Here is a 13916-nt window from a genome sequence, read left to right as displayed (position 1 = left end):
AGTGAAACCAATATAACATCTCAACATTCACAAATATACATTTCTGACATTCAAAAACAAAACAAAAACAAATCAGTGACCAATATAGCCACCTTTCTTTGCAAGGACACTCAAAAGCCTGCCATCCATGGATTCTGTCAGTGTTTTGATCTGTTCACCATCAACATTGCGTGCAGCAGCAACCACAGCCTCCCAGACACTGTTCAGAGAGGTGTACTGTTTTCCCTCCTTGTAAATCTCACATTTGATGATGGACCACAGGTTCTCAATGGGGTTCAGATCAGGTGAACAAGGAGGCCATGTCATTAGATTTTCTTCTTTTATACCCTTTCTTGCCAGCCACGCTGTGGAGTACTTGGACGTGTGTGATGGAGCATTGTCCTGCATGAAAATCATGTTTTTCTTGAAGGATGCAGACTTCTTCCTGTACCACTGCTTGAAGAAGGTGTCTTCCAGAAACTGGCAGTAGGACTGGGAGTTGAGCTTGACTCCATCCTCAACCCGAAAAGGCCCCACAAGCTCATCTCTGATGATACCAGCCCAAACCAGTACTCCACCTCCACCTTGCTGGCGTCTGAGTCGGACCGAAGCTCTCTGCCCTTTACCAATCCAGCCACGGGCCCATCCATCTGGCCCATCAAGACTCACTCTCATTTCATCAGTCCATAAAACCTTAGAAAAATCAGTCTTGAGATATTTCTTGGCCCAGTCTTGACGTTTCAGCTTGTGTGTCTTGTTCAGTGGTGGTCGTCTTTCAGCCTTTCTTACCTTGGCCATGTCTCTGAGTATTGCACACCTTGTGCTTTTGGGCACTCCAGTGATGTTGCAGCTCTGAAATATGGCCAAACTGGTGGCAAGTGGCATCTTGGCAGCTGCACGCTTGACTTTTCTCAGTTCATGGGCAGTTATTTTGCGCCTTGGTTTTTCCACACGCTTCTTGCGACCCTGTTGACTATTTTGAATGAAACGCTTGATTGTTCGATGATCACGCTTCAGAAGCTTTGCAATTTTAAGAGTGCTGCATCCCTCTGCAAGATATCTCACTATTTTTGACTTTTCTGAGCCTGTCAAGTCCTTCTTTTGACCCATTTTGCCAAAGGAAAGGAAGTTGCCTAATAATTATGCACACCTGATATAGGGTGTTGATGTCATTAGACCACACCCCTTCTCATTACAGTGATGCACATCACCTAATATGCTTAATTGGTAGTAGGCTTTCGAGCCTATACAGCTTGGAGTAAGACAACATGCATAAAGAGGATGATGTGGTCAAAATACTCATTTGCCTAATAATTCTGCACTACCTGTATATTGCTTGCGAGCAGCTGTTGAGGGTTAGATTGACTGCAGCTAAAGTGCCTGAGGTCCCACGAGGAGGAGAAAATACTACTTCCATTTTCTGAATGGCAGTCATGTAAGTATAAAATATTTTTATTTTTATTTCTTTTTTTAATTCTGATCTAGCTTTAAAAGGATTTTGGGCAATATTACAAGTGAGGCACAATGGATTTTAAACTAGCGCAATCGTGATTTTGCAATCCATTTTTCTCCCGCTGATATTACAAGTTGGGAGAAATTGTGATTGCGCTAGTAGCAGCTAAAATGCCTGAGGTCCCACGAGGAGGAGAAAATACTACTTCCATTTTCTGAATGGCAGTCGTATAAGTATAAAATATTTTTATTTCTTTTTTTAATTCTGATCTAGCTTTAAAAGATTTTAGTCAAGATCACAAGTGAGGCACAATGGATTTTGCGCTAGCGCAATCGTGATTTTGCAATCCATTTCTCTCCCTCTGATATTACAAGTTGGGAGAAATTGTGATTGCGCTAGCGCAATTGACTTTTCCGCTACAATCCTTACCGCGATCTAAGAGCTCTGGTAAACTGTTTTCCTAAACTAAAAAGTTGCACAAAACACAACAAAAATACCTTACAAAGTACACTTACACCCATAAACTACACTATGAACCCCTAAACTGCCACCCTCACATATTGCCAACACTAAATAAAACTTTTAACCCCTAATCCACCATCCCCCTCATTGCAAACCTTAATTAAAACTCTTAACCCCTAACCCGCCATCCCCTCACATTGCAAATTATGGGTAGATTACGAGTCTTGCGTTATGAGGGGTGCGATGCTAATGTGCACTTTATTCTCACTGCTCACTTACCTGCAGCGCTGGTATTACGGGTTTTTACAAACCTGGCGTTAACAGGCAAGAAGTGATCGTAGTGCAAAATTGTGCTCCATACCGAACTCCAATACCAGTGCTGCTTAAGTCAGCAGTGAGCTTGTTGTACGTGTTCATGCACAATTTCCCCATAGACATCAATGGGGAGAGATGGCTGAGAAAAAGTCTAACACCTGCCAAAAAGCAGCGTGAAACTCAGTAACGCAGCCCCATTGATTCCTATGGGGAAATAAGTTATGTTTACATCTAATACCCTAACATGAACCCCGAGTCTAAACACCCCTAATCTAACACTTATTAACCCCTAATCTGCCACCCCAACATCGCTGACACCTACATTATATTTATTAACCCCTAATCTGCTGCCCCCAACATCGTTGACACCTATATTATATTTATTAACCCCTAATCTCCCTCCCCAATGTCGCCGCAACCTGCCTACATTTATTAACCCCTAATCTGCTGCCCTCAACGTCGCCACCACTATATTAAATTTATTAACCCCTAAACCTAAGTCTAAACCTAACCCTAACACCCCCTAACTTAAATATAATTTAAATAAATCTAAATACAAATTACTATCATTACCTAAATTATTCCTATTTAAAACTAAATACTTACCTATAAAATAAACCCTAAGATAGCTAAAATATAACTAATAGTTGCATTGTATCTAGCTTAGGGTTTATTTTTATTTTACAGACACGCTTTTATTTATTTTAACTAGGTAGAATAGTTACTAAATAGTTATTAACTATTTAATAACTACCTAGCTAAAATAAATACAAATTTACCTGTAAAATAAAACCTAACCTAAGTTACAATAACACCTAACCTTACACTATAATTAAATAAATTCCCTACATTAAATACAATTAAATAAATTATATAAAATTAGCTAAATTACAAAAAACAAACAATAAATTACAGAAAATAAAAAACAAATTACAGATCTTTAAACTAATTACACCTAATCTAATAGCTCTATCAAAATAAAAAAGCCCCCCCAAAATAAAAAAACCCTAGACTAAACTAAACTACCAATAGCCCTTGAAAGGGCCTTTTGCGGGGTATTGCCCAAAAGAAATCAGCTTATTTACCTGTAAAAAAAAAATACAAACACCCCCCCCCCCAAAAGTAAAGCCCACCACCCACACAACCAACCCCCCAAATAAAAGCCACTTACGGCTAGATTTAGAGTTTGGCATTAGCCGTCAAAACCAGCTCCTAACGCTGGTTTTGGGCTACCGCTGGTATTTAGAGTAAGTCAGGTAAGGGTCTAACGCTCACTTTCCAGCCGCGACTTTTTCATACCGCAGATCCCCCTACGTCATTTGCGTATCCTATCTTTTCAATGGAATCTTTCTAACGCCAGTATTTAGAGTCTTGGCTGAAGTGAGCGTTAGAAATGTAACGACAAAACTCCAGCCGCAGAAAAAAGTCAGGAGTTAAGAGCTTTCTGGGCTAACGCCGGTTCATAAAGCTCTTAACTACTGTGCTCTAAAGTACACTAACACCCATAAACTACCTATGTACCCCTAAACCGAGGTCCCCCCAAATCCCCGCCACTCTATTAAAATTTTTTAACCCCTAATCTGCTGACCGCACACCGCCGCCACCTACGTTATCCCTATGTACCCCTAATCTGCTGCCCCTAACACTGCCAACCCCTATATTATATTTATTAACCCCTAATCTGCTGCCCCCAACGTCGCCTCCACCTACCTACAATTATTAACCCCTAATCTGCCGACCGGACCTCACCCCTACTATAATAAAGTTATTAACCCCTAATATGCCTCACTCCCGCCTCAATAACCCTATAATAAATTGTATTAACCCCTAATATGCCCTCCCTAACATCGCCGACACCTAACTTCAAGTATTAACCCCTAATATGCTGACCGGACCTCACTGCTACTCTAATAAATTTATTAACCCCTAAAGCTAAGTCTAACCTTAACCCCCTAAATTAAATATAATTTAAATCTAACTAAATAAATTAACTCTTATTAAATAAATTATTCCTATTTAAAGCTAAATACTTACCTGTAAAATAAACCCTAATATAGATACAATATAAATAATAATTATATTGTAGCTATTTTAGGATTTATTTTTATTTTACAGGCAACTTTCAATTTATTTTAACTAGGTACAATAGCTATTAAATAGTTATTAACTATTTAATAGCTACCTAGCTAAAATAAAGAGAAATTTACCTGTAAAATAAAAATTAACCTAAGTTACAATTACACCTAACACTACACTATACTTAAATAAAGTATTCCTATTTAAAACTAAATACTTACCTGTAAAATAAACCCTAATATAGCTACAATGTAATTAATAATTACATTGTAGCTAATTTAGGATTTATATTAATTTTACAGGTAACTTTGGATTTATTTTAGCTAGTTAGAATAGTTATCAAATAGTTATTAACTATTTAATAACTACCTAGCTAAAAGAAATACAAAATTACCTGTAAAATAAATCCTAACCTAAGTTACAATTAAACCTAACACTACACTATCATTAAATAAATTAACTACAAATAACTACAATTAAATACAATTACATAAACTAACTAAAGTACAAAAAATAAAAAAAGCTAAGTTACAAAAAATAAAAAAAATAAGTTACAAACATTTTAAAAATATTACAACAATTTTAAGCTAATTACACCTAATCTAAGCCCCCTAATAAAATAACAAAGCCCCCCAAAATACAAAAATGCCCTACCCTATTTTAAATTAAAAAAGTTCAAAGCTCTTTTACCTTACCAGCCCTTAAAAGGGCCTTTTGCGGGGCATGCCCCAAAGATAACTGCTCTTTAGCCTGTAAAAGAAAAATACAACCCCCCCAACATTAAAACCCACCACCCACATACCCCTAATCTAACCCAAACCCCCCTTAAAATAAACCTAACACTACCCCCCTGAAGATCATCCTACCTTGAGTTGTCTTCAGCCAGCCGACCCACCGATGGAACCGAAGAGGAGATCCGGAGTGGCAGAAGTGATCCTTCAAGGGGCGCTGAAGAAGTCTTCCATCCGATGAAGTCATCATCCAGGCGGCGCTGAAGAAGTCTTCCATCCGGGCGATGTCATCTTCCAAGCGGCGCTGAAGAAGTCTTCCATCCGGGCGATGTCATCTTCCAAGCGGGGTCTTCAATCTTCTTCTTCAGGATCCATCTTCATTCCGCCGATGCGGAACATCCTTCTTCCCCGACGGACTACCGACGAATGAAGGCTCCTTTAAGGAACATCATCCAAGATGGCGTCCCTCGAATTCTGATTGGCTGATAGGATTCTATCAGCCAATCGGAATTAAGGTAGGAAAAATCTGATTGGCTGATTGAATCAGCCAATCAGATTCAAGTTCAATCCGATTGGCTGATCCAATCAGCCAATCAGATTGAGCTTGCATTCTATTGGCTGATCGGAACAGCCAATAGAATGCAAGCTCAATCTGATTGGCTGATTGGATCAGCCAATCGGATTGAACTTGAATCTGTTTGGCTGACTCCATCAGCCAATCAGAATTTTCCTACCTTAATTCCGATTGGCTGATAGAATCCTATCAGCCAATCGGAATTCGAGGGACGCCATCTTGGATGATGTCCCTATAAAGGAGCCTTCATTCGTCGGTAGTCCGTCGGGGAAGAAGGATGTTCCGTGTCGACGGAATGAAGATGGATCCTGAAGGAGAAGATTGAAGACCCCGCATGGAAGATGACATCGCCCGGATGGAAGACTTCTTCAGCGCCGCTTGGAAGATGACATCCCCCGGATGGAAGACTTCTTCAGTGCCGCCTGAATGATGACTTCATCGGATGGAAAACTTCTTCAGCGCCCCTTGGAGGATCACTTCTGCCGCTCCGGATCTCCTCTTCGGTTCCATCGGTGGGTCGGCTGGCTGAAGACAACTCAAGGTAGGATGATCTTCAGGGGGGTAGTGTTAGGTTTATTTAAGGGGGGTTTGGGTTAGATTAGGGGTATGTGGGTGGTGGGTTTTAATTTTGGGGGGGTTGTATTTTTCTTTTACAGGCAAAAGAGCAGTTTTCTTTGGGGCATGCCCCGCAAAAGGCCCTTTTAAGGGCTTGTAAGGTAAAAGAGCTTTGAACTTTTTAAATTTAGAATAGGGTAGGGCATTTTTTTTATTTTGGGGGGCTTTGTTATTTTATTAGGGGGCTTAGATTAGGTGTAATTAGCTTAAAATTGTTGTAATATTTTTAAAATGTTTGTAACTTTTTTTTATTTTTTGTAACTTAGCTTTTTTTATTTTTTGCACTTTAGTTAGTTTATGTAATTGTATTTAATTGTAGTTATTTGTATTTAATTAATTTAATTAATTTAATGATAGTGTAGTGTTAGGTTTAATTGTAACTTAGGTTAGGATTTATTTTACAGGTAATTTTGTATTTCTTTTAGCTAGGTAGTTATTAAATAGTTAATAACTATTTAATAACTATTCTAACTAGCTAAAATAAATACAAAGTTACCTGTAAAATAAATATAAATCCTAAAATAGCTACAATATAATTATTATTTATATTGTAGCTATATTAGGGTTTATTTTACATGTAAGTATTTAGCTTTAAATAGGAATAATTTATTTAATAAGAGTTAATTTATTTCGTTAGATTTAAATTAAATTTAATTTAGGGGGGTGTTAGTGTTAAGGTTAGACTTAGCTTTAGGGGTTAATAACTTTGTTATAGTAGCGGCGAGGTCCGGTCGGCAGATTAGGGGTTAATACTTGAAGTTAGGTGTCGGTGATGTTAGGGAGGGCAGATTAGGGGTTAATACTATTTATTATAGGGTTATTGAGGCGGGAGTGAGGCGGATTAGGGGTTAATAACTTTATTATAGTAGCGGTGAGGTCCGGTCGGCAGATTAGGGGTTAATAAGTGTAGGTAGGTGGAGGCAATGTTGGGGGCGGCAGATTAGGGGTTAATAAATATAATATAGGGGTCGGCGGTGTTAGGGGCAGCAGATTAGGGGTTCATAGGGATAACGTAGGTTGCGGCGGTGTACAGAGCGGCAGATTAGGGGTTAAAAAAATATGCAGGGGTCAGCGATAGCTGGGGCAGCAGATTAGGGGTTAATAAGTGTAAGGTTAGGGTTGTTTAGACTCGGGGTTCGTTAGGGTGTTAGGTGCAGACTTAGGAAGTGTTTCCCCATAGGAGACAATGGGGCTGCGTTAGAGAGCTGAACGCTGCTTTTTTTCAGGTGTTAGGTTTTTTTTCAGCTCAAAATGCCCCATTGTTTTTATATGGGGGAATCGTGCATGAGCACGTTTTTGAAGCTGGCCGCGTCCGTAAGCACTGCTGGTATTGAGAGTTGCAGTGGCAGTAAATATGCTCTACGCTCCCTTTTTGGAGCCTAACACAGCCCTTCTGTGAACTCTAAATACCAGCGGTATTTAAAAGGTGTGGGGAAAAAAATCCAGCGTTAGATACGCGGGTCGTTACCGACAAAACTCTAAATCTAGCCGTTAAGCTCCCCACTGCCCTGAAATGGGCATTTGGATGGTCATTGCCCTTAAAAGGCCATTTAGCTCTATTGCAGCCCAAAGCGCTAACCTAAAAAGTAAACCCACCCAAAACACCCTTTAAAAATCCTAACACTAACCCCGAAGATTCATTTACCGGGAGAAGTCTTCATCCAAGCGGCAAGATGTCCTCAACGAAGCCGGCAGAAGTGGTCCTCCAGATGGGCAGAAGTGGTCCTCCAGACGGGCAGAAGTCTTCATCCAGACAGCATCTTCTATCTTTATCCATCCGGCGCGGAGCGGCTCCATCTTCAAGACATCCAGCGCGGAGCATCCTCTTCCAACAACGGGTTCTTCGGAATGAATGTACCTTTAGGTGATGTCATCCAAGATGACGTCCCTTAGATTCTGATTGGCTGATAGAATTCTATCAGCCAATCGAAATTAAGGTAGAAACAATCCTATTGGCTGATGCAATCAGCCAATAGGATTGAGCTGGCATTCTATTGGCTGTTCCAATCAGCCAATAGAATGCTAGCTCAATCCTATTGGCTGATTGGATCAGCCAATAGGATTGAAGTTCAATCCTATTTGCTGATTGCATCAGCCAATAGGATTGTTTCTACCTTAATTCCGATTGGCTGATAGAATTCTATCAGCCAATCGGAATGTAAGGGACACCATCTTGGATGATGTCACTTAAAGAGATATTCATTCTGCAAGAAGACGTCGTTGGAAGAGGATGCTCCACGCTGGATGTCTTGAAGATGGAGCTGCTCCGCGCCGGATGGATGAAGATAGAAGATGCCATCTGGATGAAGACTTCTGCCCATCTTGAACATCACTTCTGCCCATCTGGAGGACCACTTCTGCCGGCTTCATTGAGGACATCTTGCCGCTTGGATGAAGACTTCTCCCGGTAAGTGAATCTTCGGGGGTTAGTGTTATGACTTTTTAAGGGTGTATTGGGAGGGTTTATTTTTTAGGTTAGGGCTTTGGGCAGCAATAGAGCTAAATGCCCTTTTAAGGGCAATGCCTATCCAAATGCCTTTTTCAGGGCAATGGGGAGCTTAGGTTTTTTTAGTTAGGCTTTTATTTGGAGGGTTTAGTTGTGTGGGTGGTGGGTTTTACTGTTGGGGGTGGTGTTTGTATTTTTATTTACAGGTAAAAGAGCTGATTTCTTTGGGGCAATGCCCCACAAAGGCCATTTTAAGGGCTATTGGTAGTTTAGTTTAGGCTAGGTTTTTTTTTTATTTTGGGTGGGCTTTTTTATTTTGATAGGGCTCTTAGATTAGGTGTAATTAGTTTAAATATCTTTTAATTTGTTTTTTATTTTGTGCAATTTAGTGTATGTTTTTTTTGGTAATTTAGCTAATTGTATTTAATTTATTTAATTGTATTTAATGTAGGGAATTTATTTAATTGTAGTGTAGTGTTAGGTGTTATTGTAACTTAGGTTAGGTTTTATTTTACAGGTAAATTCGTATTTATTTTAGCTAAATAGTTATTAAATAGTTAATAACTAATTAGTAACTATTCTACCTAGTTAAAATAAATACAAACTTGCCTGTAAAATAAAAATAAACCCTAAACTAGATACAATGTAACAATTAGTTATATTAGTTATATTGTACCTATCTTAGGGTTTATTTTATAGGTAAGTATTTAGTTTTAAATAGGAATAATTTAGGTAATGATAGTAATTTGTATTTAGATTTATTTAAATTATATTTAAGTTAGGGGGTGTTAGGGTTATACTTAGGTTTAGGGGTTAATACATTTAATATAGTGGCGGCGACGTTGGGGGTGGCAGATTAGGGGTTAATATATGTAGGTAGGTTGCGGCGACATTGGGGGAGGGAGATTAAGGGTTAATAAATATAATGTAGGTGGCGGTGATGTTCGGAGCGGAAGATTAGGGGTTAATAAATATAATGTAGGTGGCGGCGATGTTAGGGACAGCAGATTAGGGGTTAATAATATTTAACTAGTGTTTTCGAGGTGATAGTGCGGCAGTTTAGAGGTTAATATGTTTATTTTAGTGGCGGCAAAATCCGGAGCAGCAGATTAGGGGTTAAAAAATTTATTATAGTGTTTGCGATGCGGGAGGGCCTCGGTTTAGGGGTTAATAGGTAGTTTATGGGTGTTTAGTGTACTTTTTAGCACTTTAGTTATGAGTTTTGTGCTACAGCTTTGTAGTGTAAAATTCATAACTACTGACTTTAAAATGCGTTAGGAATCTTGTTGGTAGAGGCTGTACCGCTCACTTTTTGGCCTCCCAGGACAAACTCGTAATACCAGCGCTATGGAAGTCCCATAGAAAAAAGGCTTTACGAACTTTACGTAAGTAGGTTTGTGGTAAGGCCAAAAAAGAGTGTGGTACACCTATACCTGCAAGACTCGTAATAGCAGCGGGCGTAAAAAAGCAGCGCTAGGACCTGTTAACGCTGCTTTTTCACCTTACCGCAAAACTCGTAATCTAGGCGTATCTAAATAAACTATTAACCCCATAGCCGCCATCCCCCCACAATGCAAAAACTAAATGAACAATTAACCCCTAAGCTGCCATCCCATCACAACACAAACTATCAAAATAAACTATTAACCCCTAAGCTACCATCCCCCCACAATGCAAACTATCAAAATAATCTATTAACCTCTAAACCACCATCCCCCACCAAGAAAACTAACTAAATAAACTATTAAGACCTAAACCACCATCTCCCAAAATGCAAAGTAATAAACTAATATATAAACCCCTTAACCTAGCACCACCTAACTTAAACCCAATTAAAATACCCATAAATTAAATTTAAAATATCCTAACTACCTTTAAAAAAATAAAAGCTTACCTGTAAGATTAAATTAAAAGCTTACCCTAAGAAAACGAATTAAAAAAAACAAAGTATACTTAAAAAAAATTACAATAAATAAAAAACCTAACATCACCAAAAAATAAAAAACCTAACATTTACACAAAAATACAACCATTACAAAAAATAACAAAACCTAGCCTTACAAAAAATAAACAAAATTACCACACAAAAAAAATATTTTCTAATATCCCTAAAAAAATCCCTAATCTTAAAAAAAAAACACCCTAAAAAATAAAATAAAACTAAGTCTAACCCCAAAATTGGAAATCACCAATGATGGTGGGTGGTGCTCCATCTTCATCTTCCAGCTTCTTCTATCGGCGGCGGTCCATCTTCTATCTTCATCCTGGTGTCGGCTTCAAGGTCAGCAGCAAAGGTGTCGGCGACGTCAGTCCTCCTCTGCAGACCATCGAACCGTAGATCCTGTTCATGCGATCTCCAGCTGCACACTGAAGATTGCATGCAAGGTACTCGTTTTATATATGGGTACCCTTGCATTCCTATGAGCTGATTTGATTCTTTAAATTCAAATCAGCCAATACGATGAAAGAAAAAAGCTTTCATCTTATTGACTGCTTTGAATTTTTAGATTATTGTTTACAGAGTATGATCTATTTCCCCTTAATAAATAACTCAAATGATTTGACAAGGCAATGCGGTTCCCATATAGATGGAGACATTTTCAAGATTCCCTTAATATAATGAGATAGCTGTAAATATGCAAAATAGTGAGAGCCTGGTAACTTAGATTTATCTTTAATTTCTATAAAGGGCCTTATCACTTTGTTCATAGGATCTAACAAATGTCCTATTTTCTTTTTAGCTATTTCCCGTATTCAAATACCTGGAAGTTTAACCCCTTAACAACCAAAGAGTGTCAGTTAAGGACCAAGGACGTGCCTGACATGTCCTCTGGGGTTTCAAGCGTCATCGCTTCCAGACACTTTCAGGATATTGCAGTGATGCCTCGATATTGAGGCATCCTTCAATATCCTTTTTTTAGCCACCGATGCAGAGAGAGCCACTCTGTGGCCCTTTCTGCATCGGCCATCGATGGTGCTGATCATTGATGGGTGGGAGCCATTGCAGGGAGGCGGGTGGGCAGCCCATCAATGCTAATATCTGGATCCTGATACACTGAAGTGCACGCGAGGGGGCTGGAGCGTGCGGGTGGGGCAGTGCGTGCTCCACATTTACATCCTTATATCTAAAAATCTATGGGAAGAAGTGAGAGGGAGGGGGGAATACATGTTGGGCAAGGGATCTGGGAGGAGGGGAGGTACACTATAGAATTTTTTTTATCTATACAAAAAACATTTTTTTTTTGGCAAAATGGGTTGTGGCAGACAGCTGACCGTACTCAAGATGGCAGCAAATACTTAGAAAGGGGAGGTTGGAGAGCTGTATGGGGGGGGGGGGGATCAGGGAGGATGGGGGCTAAGGGGGGATCCAACACTGCAGAATCAATATAAAAAAATGCTTTTTATTTTAGTACTGGCAGATTTTCTGCTAGTACTTAAGATAACGGTGACAATTGTGATGTGGGGGAGGGAAAAAAACTATTTGCAGGGGGTCAGGGAGGGATCAGGGGGTGGGATGTGTCAGGTGGGAGGCTGATCTCTACACTAAAGCTAAAATTAAATGGACACTGAACCCACATTTTTTCTTTTTGTGATTTAGATAGAGCATGCAATTTTAAGCAACTTTCTAATTTACTCCTATTATCAAATTTTTTTCATTTTCTTGCTATTTTTATTTGAAAAAGAAGGCATCTAAGCTTTTTTTGGGGTTCAGAACTGTGGACAGCACTTTTTTATTGGTGGATGAATTTATCTACCAATCAGCAAGAACAAGCCGGGTTGTTCACCAATAATGGGCCGGCATCTAAACTTACCTTCTTGCATTTCAAATAAAGATACCAAGAGAATGAAGAAAATTTGATAATAGTAGTAAATTAGAAAGTTGCTTAAAATGTCATGTTCTATCTGAATCACAAAAGAAGAACATTTGGGTTCAGTGTCCCTTTAACCCTACAAGCTACCTAATTAACCCCTTAACTGCTGGGCCTAATACAAGTGTGGTGCGCAGCGGAATTTAGCGGCCTTCTAATTACCAAAAAGTAATGCCAAAGCCATATATATATATATATATATATATATATATATATATGCTATTTCTAAACAAAGGGGATCCCAGAAAAGCATTTACAACCATTTGTGCTATAATTGCACAAGCTGTTTGTAAATAATTTCAGTGAGAAACCTAAAGTTTGTGAAAAAGTTAGTAAAGATTTTTTTTATTTGATCGCATTTGGCGGTGAAATGGTGGCATGCATGAAATATACCAAAATAGGCCTAGATCAATACTTTGGGTTGTCTACTAAAAAAAATATATACATGTGAAGGGTTATTCAGGGATTTTTGACAGATATCAGTTTTACAATGTTTGGAAATAGCAAAGTGGTACTTGTACTTATTGCCCTATAACGTGCAAAAAAAAGCAAAGAACATTTAAACATTGGGTATTTATAAACTCAGGACAATATTTAGATACTATTTAGCATGGTTGTTTTTTGGTGGTTGTAGATGTGTATAAGATTTTGGGGTTCAAAGTTAGAAAAAGTGTTTTTTTTTTCTATTTTTTCATCATATTTTATAATTTTGATATAGTAAATTATAAGATATGATGAAAATAATGTTATCTTTCGAAAGTCCATTTAATGGTGAAAAAAAAACTGTATATAATATGTGTGGGTACAGTAAATGAGTAAGAGGAAAATTACAGCTAGACACAAACACAGCAGAAATTTAAAAATAGCTCTGGTCCCAAACGGCAGGGCTGCCACTAGAAATTTTGGGGCCCCTGACTTAACCATTGATCCGCCCCCCCCCCCACTTTGACATGTGCAATTTTTGACCAAGTGACTAAAACGTATATGCACTTTATTCTTAAGTGTCTATTTAAACTTGGAAATGTTGTAAAGGTAGTAACATACAAACACACAGACACACTCATACACTGAAACACACACACACACACACTCACACATAAGGATTCACATATAGACACTCTAGCAGACATGCAAAGAAACACACTCAGATACCCAAACAGACACTCAGCACTTGTTTACATTGACCTGACAAGTAATGAGGTAGACTACAGTTTTGTAAAAAAAAAAAAAAAGTGATTTAGAAAGCAAAATATGGAGTTCTGATTAACTTTTTGTAAAGAAGGATGCCAACTAAATGATGACAACAGCATGCAGTGGCTGAATGGAAGGGCCCTGAACTGCCTAAACAATAATTTAAAGGTTAAATGGTGGATTAGGTGACTTCCGGAAAGGTCTC

This window comes from Bombina bombina, chromosome 5, assembly GCF_027579735.1.
Source record: "Bombina bombina isolate aBomBom1 chromosome 5, aBomBom1.pri, whole genome shotgun sequence".
NCBI classification, from domain to species: domain Eukaryota; kingdom Metazoa; phylum Chordata; class Amphibia; order Anura; family Bombinatoridae; genus Bombina; species Bombina bombina.
The sequence above is the reverse complement of the archived record's forward strand: the minus strand, read 5'-3'. Positions refer to the sequence as shown.